The following is a 10,147-nucleotide window of genomic DNA, read 5'->3' as shown; positions in this document are numbered from 1 at the left end:
TCGTTCATAGGATACTCCACACCATACATACTCTGACGTTGGAACTCCCCACATCACAGTGCGCGCCAAAAAGAAATCCTATTGTTTACATGAAAGGGGAAAAGAAATGGGGTGAGCTAAAAGTACAGTAAGGAAGTACAACAATATCAAAGAAAATACAAGATGAACATAAATAATAAATAGGGTAGTACATAACATCATCATACTCATTTTTCATAATCATACATCATAAACATACTCTTTGTGATCATGGCACCTCTGTCCTCCATGTCACATCTTGAGGTAACTAGTCTAACATGGGCTAGTAAAACCTCCTATATGAGGTAAACAAGATCTCAGGTCCTTGAATAACCTCGGCGCGTCCACCCTTTCAGTTACGTCATTTCCTTAGTAACTAATTTGTTGTGTTGCGTTCAGCACACTAGCAATCTTTTCTTTTCATTCATCCTACAATCACATGTATTCCAGTTCACATCAAAACATAGAAAATACATGTTGCATCATAGTTGTCATAACATATCAAGATATAATTATACTTTTCCATATCACTTGGTTTATCATCAAAATATAGCATCATCATTTCCACAACACATTATTTCTTGTAACATACAAGTCTTACCATTCCATAGCATAAATATAGAAAATTCTATCTAACTTCCTTACCTCAGGTCCGAGCAAAGCAAAATGAGAAAATTTCACAACGAGCCTATAATCATAACCAAATGTTCGTCTCTTAGAATCACATAAGAATACTCATGCCCAACATACATACCCCATGCACACGTGGCACAAGTTGCACTACAATTGCAATCATACAATAATTTCACATAAAATCATAAAAGAATAATGCAAATTCTACCTATTAATCCTTCACGGTTACAAAGTAAAAGTCATGTATTTGAACTATAGGCATATTTTTTAACGTAAAAATGCATTTGCATGCAACATGCGTACGTGGGAGCATTCTTAAAATTTAACGTTTTAATTCGATAATTTCTACATGCTTATTTCTTGCCTCTTCAAACAAAATTCAACAACATACCTTAGGGGATTCGAAGCCTCCTCTTTCCTTCATCATTTCTTCTCTTTTGTCTTCTTTTCTCTTTCTTCCCTCTAGGTTACGGCAACCACAAGACCCAAATGAGCCTTCAAGCTTTTTTCTTATTTTCTATTAAAAGACTCTAATCACCAAAACCTAGCTAAAGAAAAGGTAATTCTAATTTTTCCTTTATTTTCCTTAAATCAAAAATAAAATCAATTAATAATTATACTCAGACAATCAAATCCCTTTGACAATTGACAGCCACTAACTTCTCTCTTTCCTTCATTGGCAGACCACACTAATAAGGAAAAGTTTAATTTTCGTAGTTCTAGAGACCTACCAATTGGGACTCGAATTTGAGCCTTATTCGTTGTGGTTTAGGAAAAATACTATTTCACAAAATATGATGATAATTTAATTTTCTTTCTAACGATAACAATTTTGTCTATATCGAATATATATAGCTAAGGTTATGACTATTTTACTGAGGTTTTGTCCAGGTTACGGGAATTCAAAAATGACAACTCTATCCCTTCTTACCATTTGTTTCCCACTTATTTCATGTGTGAACACATGCCTTCTACAACCTTCTCTCTTTATTTCTCCCATTATTTTCCTTTTAATCAAATAAAAACTAAATAACAAATAAAAGGAAAAATCTAGAATAATGCATCTCGAAACTATTGCATGCTCACCATGCAATCATGCACATGCACACACACACAAATGCTAAGGTACATTTCTACTAACTATGCACCTTGGTGCATACAACTAAAATTGATTCACTTACAAATTAAAAAAAAAAATTCTCATAATTTCTACCAAACAATTCAAACAATTAAAAATACTTTCCTAACACTTAACAATTAATTAAAAATTAAAGCACAAAATTAATTAAAAGTAAAAAAAATAAAAAAATTGGTGCGCTACACATTCTCCTCCACCTCTTTTTTGAAGAAGTATCTCATTTTAGATTATCACCTAAATAGTGTGCATTACAAAACATTAACGTCTTAAAAATTCTTAAATTTGATATATTTGTTTGTTGATTGTGTTGAAGTGCTCAGGAGTTCTGTGGCGAAGGTGATGATTCCTACCTCATACTATGGGATACTAGATCTGGCTCTACTTCTGCTGTGAAGGTATGGATTATTTGCTTTGATTGTTTGGATTTTTACTTACTATCACTACTACAAAAACTTGCTTTCTTGACACTTTTTTAGGGCACTCACCTAGATGTGAGCCCTGAAATCATATCCTAGACTTTTTAGGTCACTCAATAAAAGCCCTCAAAAAATATATTTTAGGACACGCAGTGCAAGTCCTAATTACTAATGTGGGTCCTAAAAGACTGAGGAAATTTGAGTCAGTGGACACTTTTAAATAAACACTTTGAATGTCCGAAAAGAGTATTGAGGACGCTCAAAGTGGGTCTTAAAAAATTAATTAATTAATAAAATCATCGATATTTAGTCACTATTTTCCAAATATTATTCATTTTTGTATTTATATATTTAAATTTAAGTTATGATATATATAAAGAAATATTTATAAAATCAGTTTTAATTAGAAAAGGGTTATTTTATTGATTTACAAAGTGTTGTTTTATTTAATTATTTTTAAAGAAAAAAAAAACTAATTGGGCCAAAGCCCAAAGGGACGTTAGCTAGGGCGCTCGTTGGGGATAGACGACTGAGGCTGGCTAGGGACTTGCGGGATAACGCGGAGGCTCAGGAGTTGCGAGGGTCTGGACAACATTGAAGGTGGCTCGGGGTCTCATTGGGGCTATACGACGGAGGCTCGGGGGTTGTGGCAGCGGCAACACGCGTGGCTTTGTGGCCGAGAGCGACGGCTCATCGACGGTGGTATCTCCTCCTCTTTGTCGTTCTCTGTCTCTCTCTATATTTTTGTTTTGTTTGTTTCTGATTTCATTTTGAGGATTTGTGTTGAGGTAGTTTTGTGGTACGTACTCTGTTATTGAATTAAGTTATAAACTGAAAATTGTTGAATTTACATTGCAAGAAAATTGTTTGATAAAATGTCTCAAAGAGATAATAAGTTGGAGATAAAGAAACAGTCGAGAAAGCAACAAGAAGAAGCAGATAAAGATTAAAGATATTGTGATAGGAACGTAGCTAAATTGAAAAAGCAGCTTTCTCTACGGACCAAGCTTCCGACTTACTTGTTTTCTTTTTATTCATGTCTTTTTTTTTAATCATTGATTCAATATTATACTGCACACTTCGAATGGTTTTCTTGGTATGGTCTTTGTAATACTTCTCCTTTAGTATAATATTAAGTTCTAAATTTTATCAAACATAGGGGTTCAAAAGGACAAAAATTCAATGAATTTTGTATCTGATATGTATATATATATATATATATTGTAATTGATATATACTAGGAACACTTTCTTGAAAAATCCAGAGCTCGTATAGCAACATAAGCCCATTTTTTTGGGTATCATCTTCTCTTCAATTTAATTTATTTTCTTTTTCATCACAAATTCATTGATTTCATAATCATTTAATTTCTCTTTCTGTAGGGTCCCAAATCAGCTGTCCTATTGAATTTAATTTAGAGGAGAATAATCTTGTGGATTACTCTGTTATTGTATTAGATTTAGGGTCATAAATTGGCTTTGTTCTAAGAGAAAATAGTTATGTTCTCTAATTGAAAATAGTATACTCCAACTAAATAGTTTGACTGCTTATCATGTCTTGCTTGCTTTATTAAAGTATATATTACTAAGCTTTTAAATAATGCCTATGATAACTCTATATTTTAGAGTTATTAATTGAGCTTTTGAACTTGGATTATCAAAGTGAAGTAGAGTGTTTATGTCCTTAATATGTGGTTTTAGTCATTTTAACTTTTAGTCATTTTATGTGTTCTTAATGTGTGGTTTTAGTCATTTTATGTTCTTAATGTGTGGTTTTAGTCATTTTAACTTTTAATTTTGTTTGTGAATTCTATTTTAATCAATTATAAATCTTGTTGGAAAATAATTGGATTATGAATTAAAAAATGTGATATCTAATTTGAAGGCCATAAAGAAAGGATGCTTAGAAAGCTCAGTGGAAAAGGTGAAGGAAAGCATCTTGGAGCTAAAATCTTGATACTTTGCTGTAGCATCATTTCAACTTTGCTGCAGCAAAGTGTACACAGTCAGCAACTTAAGTTATGCATACTTGGCAAGTTATTAAATGAGATGCAATGACATGATAAGATGAATGATAAGGTGGAAAAAGAGCTGATATTTTTAGGGAAAGTTGTGGTCTCCATATAGAAAGAGAGAGAGAGAGGAGAGGATTTATACCCATTTTGAGCCATAAAATGGGATCTATTATCTTCATCAAGCTACAATCGCCCAAGACAAGATGAAAACTATTTTTTTCTGCAATTTTTTGAGCAGAAACACCAAGGAGCAGAGGAAGAATGTGGTAGAAGAGAACAGAATCAAGAGAAGAGGAAGAAGAGAATAAACTTTCAACCGTTGGGGGCTAGAATCTTTCTCTTTCTTTCTATTTAATTTTTGCATTCCTTCTCTAAATCTTGAACTCAAAGAACAATGGTATTTTCATTTTGTTGTTATTTTAGTATTTTGATAATGAACTAACTTTTTCGAAGCTAGGGATATTAATGAATCCTAATTTGTATTGAATCTCAAGTTGTTAATTTTAATTTATGATATGTTGCTCTTGTTCAATTAAGCTAATTCTTGCTTGAGATTGATCAGCTTTAGTAAGATACAAGAAAATATTAATTCCAAAAGGGTTAAAATTAGTCGTTATGCTTAATTGATGTATATTAATAACTATGTTGTTATTTGGTGAATATTATAGGAATATTGTATTCACCATGAAAACATATAAGATTATTGCATGAATTGTGTTCTTGAAATGGGATTAGCATTAAAATTGTTATAGAATCTTAGTTACAGGAGTAACTTTGCTGTGAACTTTGCTATAGCATTAGGGGTGAACTACAAATTAGGGGGAATTAATATTGGTAGCTATTTCATCATTCATTTGGCAAAGTCAGTATTCATTGATTTAATTTAATTTGCTCATTTTATTTTTCTAAAGTAGTTTGCAAATTCTAAATTACTCACATCAATTCAAAGTGTTTGCAACCCAAATTGTTAGAGTTTATTTGTATAATATTTAGCTTAAAGCAATCCTTGAGGAGACGATAAGATTACTTACTACTTTATTAATTGTAAGACAATTATGTACACTTGCATATCCTCCCCGCCAATGGCGCCAAATACTTGTTGCGAATATGTTGTTTATAATTGCTATTGTGTTGTATTAATTTCTTTTATTTTCTTAAGTTTTAGGTGTTGCTATGTGTGTTTTGTTGGAGTCTTGAATTGTGAGTACATATTGTAATTGAATCAATTCTTATTATGGTTGTGTTTATGTGTGGGGTGGCTCGAAGATAAAATGTCAGAAAAACAAAATTGCAATATTTGTTAACTCTTTTGTATTAGTGAGCCTTTAGTACTTAATGTTTTTTGTGCTAATTCAACCATAGTGAAAGTGTGTCTCAATTGAGTGTGCATAGTTTGACCATGAAACCCCTACACCCTAGATTAAACTAATTATTCACGAAGGTTTAAGTTTTTAGAAATGACTTGGTAATACCCTTGAGGCAAAATCCTAGGAGGCTGAGTGATTTAGAGAGGATTTAGGCAATTTTCTTGGACCGTTTGAGCTTTTCATGTCTACCTTGTAATTATTATCTCTAGTGATCCAACTTTGAGCCTATGGACCTATTTTGTTCATGTAACCTTAACTTGATAACCATTTTTTTTATTTCTCACCAAACATTAGGCTTAGTTTATCTTGGATTTTATTTGAGATAAGTTTGGGGGGAAAGTGAGGAAATAGTATTTTGGTTTTGGGGTGTTCGCAATACACTTATATGCTGAAATTTGTTAATTGTGTTTATATTTGTGTTATCTTCAATGTTTTTATTTTAATTGTATTATTTTTAAGTTGCCTTGTTTTCATTTTATTCAAAATAAATAAATAAATAAAAGAATGAGAAAAAGAAATGAAAATTCTGAAAAAAGGGGAGATATGTATATTTAGTTAATTGTAAATAAATAAATTGTATGTAGTTGCATTGTAGCTTTAGTTAAGCCTATCAGTGTATTATTCATAAAAATAGGAAATTGAGTGCTATTGATTGAGTTCGGGGAGAGGAATTAAAAAAAAGGAGGATAATGAATTCTTTAGGTCCAAGGCAAGATAGGTTTCAAGGTTTAGCTTACAAAATTCATCCTAATCCATACCTTTAGCCTAGCCTACATTATAACCATGTAAAGACCTATTGTTCTAAATGACATTGCCAAATACATTAGTGGAGAGGGGCTATTTAGTTCAACATATGAAAGCATGAATTAAACCTTAGGATTGTTGCTTAGTTTAATCTATGGAAGAAGGATTGATTGGGAAAAGTTGTTTGTGCACTAATTGGGAACACATTGAAAACTTGGTCAGGTTAGCATCTTAATTCTTGAGGAAGTTGCTTGCTTATACACTTGAGTTATCATTTGAATCATTAATTTGAGAGCTCTATCCCCACTTTGATACGACCATTTCCAAATTGATTCCAAGTTGTTTGTTTTGTGTCTTTGTGGTGTCAGTTGTGTCTCTTTTGCAGCTGTGTGGCGTGTCTGTGTCTTTATAAACTGTGGTGTTGTTTGTTTGTTAGGTAGTAAAGTCATCTCTCAAGGACGAGCAATGGTTTAAGTTTTGGTGTGTGATAACTCTATATTTTAGAGTTATTAATTGAGCTTTTGAACTTAAAAATATAAGTGAAGTTGAGTGTTTGTGTTCTTAATGTGTGGGTTTAGTAATTTTGTCTTTTAATTTTGTTTGTGAATTATGTTTTAATCAATGATAAATCTTGTTGGAAAATAATTGGATGATGAATTAAAAAGTGTGATATCTATTTTGAAGTCCATAAAGAAAGGATGCTTAGAAATCTTGGTGGAAAAGGTGCAAGGAAAGAATCTTGGAGCTGAAATCTTGATAATTTGCTGTAGCATCATTTCAACTTTGCTGCAACAAATTGTACACAGTCAGCAACTTAAGTCTGCATGCTTGGCAAGTTATTAAATGAGATGGAATGACATAATGAGGTAGAAAAAGAACTTATATTTTTAGGGAAAGTTGTGGTCCCCACGTAGAGAGAGAGAGAGAGAGAGAGAGAGAGGAGAGGGTTTATACTCATTTTGAGCCATAAAATGGGATCTATTATTTTCAGCAAGCTACAACTGCCCAAGACAAGAGGAAAACCATTTTTTTCTACAATTTTTTGAGCTGAAACACCACGGAGCAGAGGAAGAACATGGTAGAAGAGAAGAGAAGAGAATCAAGAGAAGAGGAAGAAGAGAATAAACTTTCCACCATTGGGGGCTAGAATCTTTCTCTTTCTATTTAATTTTTGCATTCATTCTCTAAATCTTGAACTCATAGAACAATGGTGTTTTCATTTTGTGGTTATTTTAGTATTTTGATGATGAACTAACTCTTTTGAAGCTTGGGATAGTAATGAGCCCTAATTTGTTGTGAACCCTCAAGTTGTTAATTTAAATTTATGATATGTTGCTCTTGTTCAATTAAGTTATTTTTATTGCTATTTCTTGCTTGAGATTGATCAACTTTAGTGAGATACAAGCTAATATTAATTCCGAATAATTTGAAATTAGTTGTTATGCTTAATTGATGTATGCTAATAACTATGTTGTTAATTAGTCAATATTATATGAATATTGTATTCACTATGCAAACATGTAAGATTAATGCTGAAATTGTGTTCTTGAAATTTGAATTGCATAGGAATATGTGGATTTAATTGTGAGAACTTTAGCATGTCCATTTGGAAAGATGACATGTACAATTGCTATAGAATCTTAGTTACAAGAGTAACTTTACTGTGAACTTTGTTATAGCATTAGGGGTGAACTACAAATTAGGGGAATTGATATTCCCAGCTGTTTCATCATTCATTTGACAAAGTGACTATTCAGTGATTTAGTTTAATTTGCTCATTTTATTTTTCTAAAGTAGTTTGAAAATTCTTAATTTCTCATATCATTTCAAAGTGTTTGCAATCCAAATTGTTACAGTTGATTGTTATAATATTTAGCTTTAAAGCAATCATTGATGAGACGATAAAATTACTTACTACTTTATTACTCGTCAGACGATTATGTACACTTGCATATCCTACTTTGCAATGGCACCAAAAACTTGTTGCGATTTTTTTGTTTATAATTGCTTTTGTGTTGTCTTAATTTCTTTTATTTTCTAAAGGTTTAGGTGTTCCTTGGTGTGTTTTGTTTGAGTCTTATGTTTTGAGTCTAGGTTGTAATGGAATCAATTCTTATAATGGTTGTGTTTAAGTGTGGGGTGGCTCAATGATAAAATTTCAGAAAAACAAATTGCAACATTTGCTAACTCTTGTGTTTTAGTGAGCCTTTAGTACTCAAAGTTGTGGGTGTTAGTTCCACCATAGTGAAAGTGTGTCTCAATTGAGTGTGTGATGTAAGTGATTTTGCTGTGGGAGCACTGATGGGTCAGCGAAGAAATATGGGTTTTCACTCCATTTACTATGCTAGTCGTACTTTGACAGGTGCTCAAATCTACTATACAGTGATAGAAAAATAACTTTTGGCCATTGTGTTTGCTTTTGACAAGTTTCATTCTTATTTGGTGGGCACCAAGGTGATAGTCTATACGGATCATTCACCCAAGAAGTACTTGATTGAAAAGAAGGATGCTAAAACTCAACTGATTAGATGGGTGTTTTTGCTCCAAAAGCTTGATGTGGAAATTCAAGATAATAAAGGAGTGTAGAACCAAGTGGCGAATCATTTTTCAAGAATGGAAGGTGATAAAGAATCAAGTTCTTTAGTTCCCATCAAGGAGACATTCTCGGATGAGCAATTATTTGAGGTAAACCATTCTCAAGTTGTTCCTTGGTTTGTAGATTTTGCTAATTACTTGGTTAGTGGAATGTGACCTCTGGATTTGATAAGTCAGCAAAAGAAGAAGTTTTTGCATGATGTGAGACACTACTTTTGGGAAGATTCATACTTGTTCAAACAATGTGTCAACCAAATGATTAGAAGATGTGTCCCCGAGTAAGAGATGGATACACCATTGCCACTCTTCACCATACGGAGGGCATTTTGGAGGAACTCGCATCACATCTAAGATATTTCAATGTGGTTTCTTTTGGTCTTCCTTATTCGAAGATGCTAATGCTTTTGTGATGAGGTGTGATCGATGCCAAAGGGTTGATAATATTTCTAGAAGGAATGAGATGCCCTTAACTAATATTCTTGAAGTTGAATTGTTGGATGTGTAGGGTATAGATTTTATGGGCCCATTTCCTCCATCTTATGGAAACTTGTACATCTTGGTAGCTATGGAATACGTTTCAAAATTTGTGGAAGCAATTGCCTCTCCCACTAATGATTCTAAAGTTTTCATGAGGTTCTTACAAAAGAATGTGTTTACTCATTTTGGCACCCCAAGGGTAATCATTAGCGATGAAGGCACTCATTTTGTGAATAAGATACTAGTAAGTTCATTGGCTAAATATGATGTGAGGCACAAAGTAGCTACTACATACCATCCCCAAACTAATGGGCAAGCTAAGTTGTCTAATAGAGAGATAAAAGGCGTCTTTGAGAAATGTAAAACGCCTTTTTACTAATATTTTGTAAAACATTTACATGCTTATAAACATAAAGAAGAAAACCACTTATTATATGAAAAACCCACTGAGGCCTTGCTAAAACATGCAAGTTGGACCCAATAGTTTAAAATAAAATTAAAGTTCTCATGCAACGTTTTAAAAATATATATAAAGTTCAAGTCCCACTAAGAAGTTCTGAAAAGGTAAAATAAAACATAACAATGTTCTTTAGAAATTGGCGTTAAGCTAATCATTTGCTCACCCATAGGATAACCCCACGCCATACACACCCCGACGTCAGATCTCCCCACATCACCACGCATGCCAAAGAGAAAACCTACTTGCTACCAGGAAGGGAAAGTATGGGGGTGAGCTAAAAGCTCA

At 32.8% G+C, this 10,147-nt stretch overlaps 1 long non-coding RNA gene across 1 annotated transcript; it reads left to right on the top strand.

The window, feature by feature from the left end:
* The first annotated feature begins 2,679 nt into the window (after nucleotides 1-2,679).
* On the top strand, nucleotides 2,680-4,751 carry LOC133804796 (uncharacterized). The gene is made up of 2 exons (XR_009878631.1): nucleotides 2,680-2,907; nucleotides 4,090-4,751. It is a non-coding gene; the product is annotated as an uncharacterized LOC133804796 (long non-coding RNA).
* The last annotated feature ends 5,396 nt before the right edge of the window (nucleotides 4,752-10,147 follow it).

Source organism: Humulus lupulus, chromosome X (assembly GCF_963169125.1).
Source record: "Humulus lupulus chromosome X, drHumLupu1.1, whole genome shotgun sequence".
NCBI classification, from domain to species: domain Eukaryota; kingdom Viridiplantae; phylum Streptophyta; class Magnoliopsida; order Rosales; family Cannabaceae; genus Humulus; species Humulus lupulus.
This window is presented reverse-complemented; position numbering and strand designations above follow the sequence as displayed.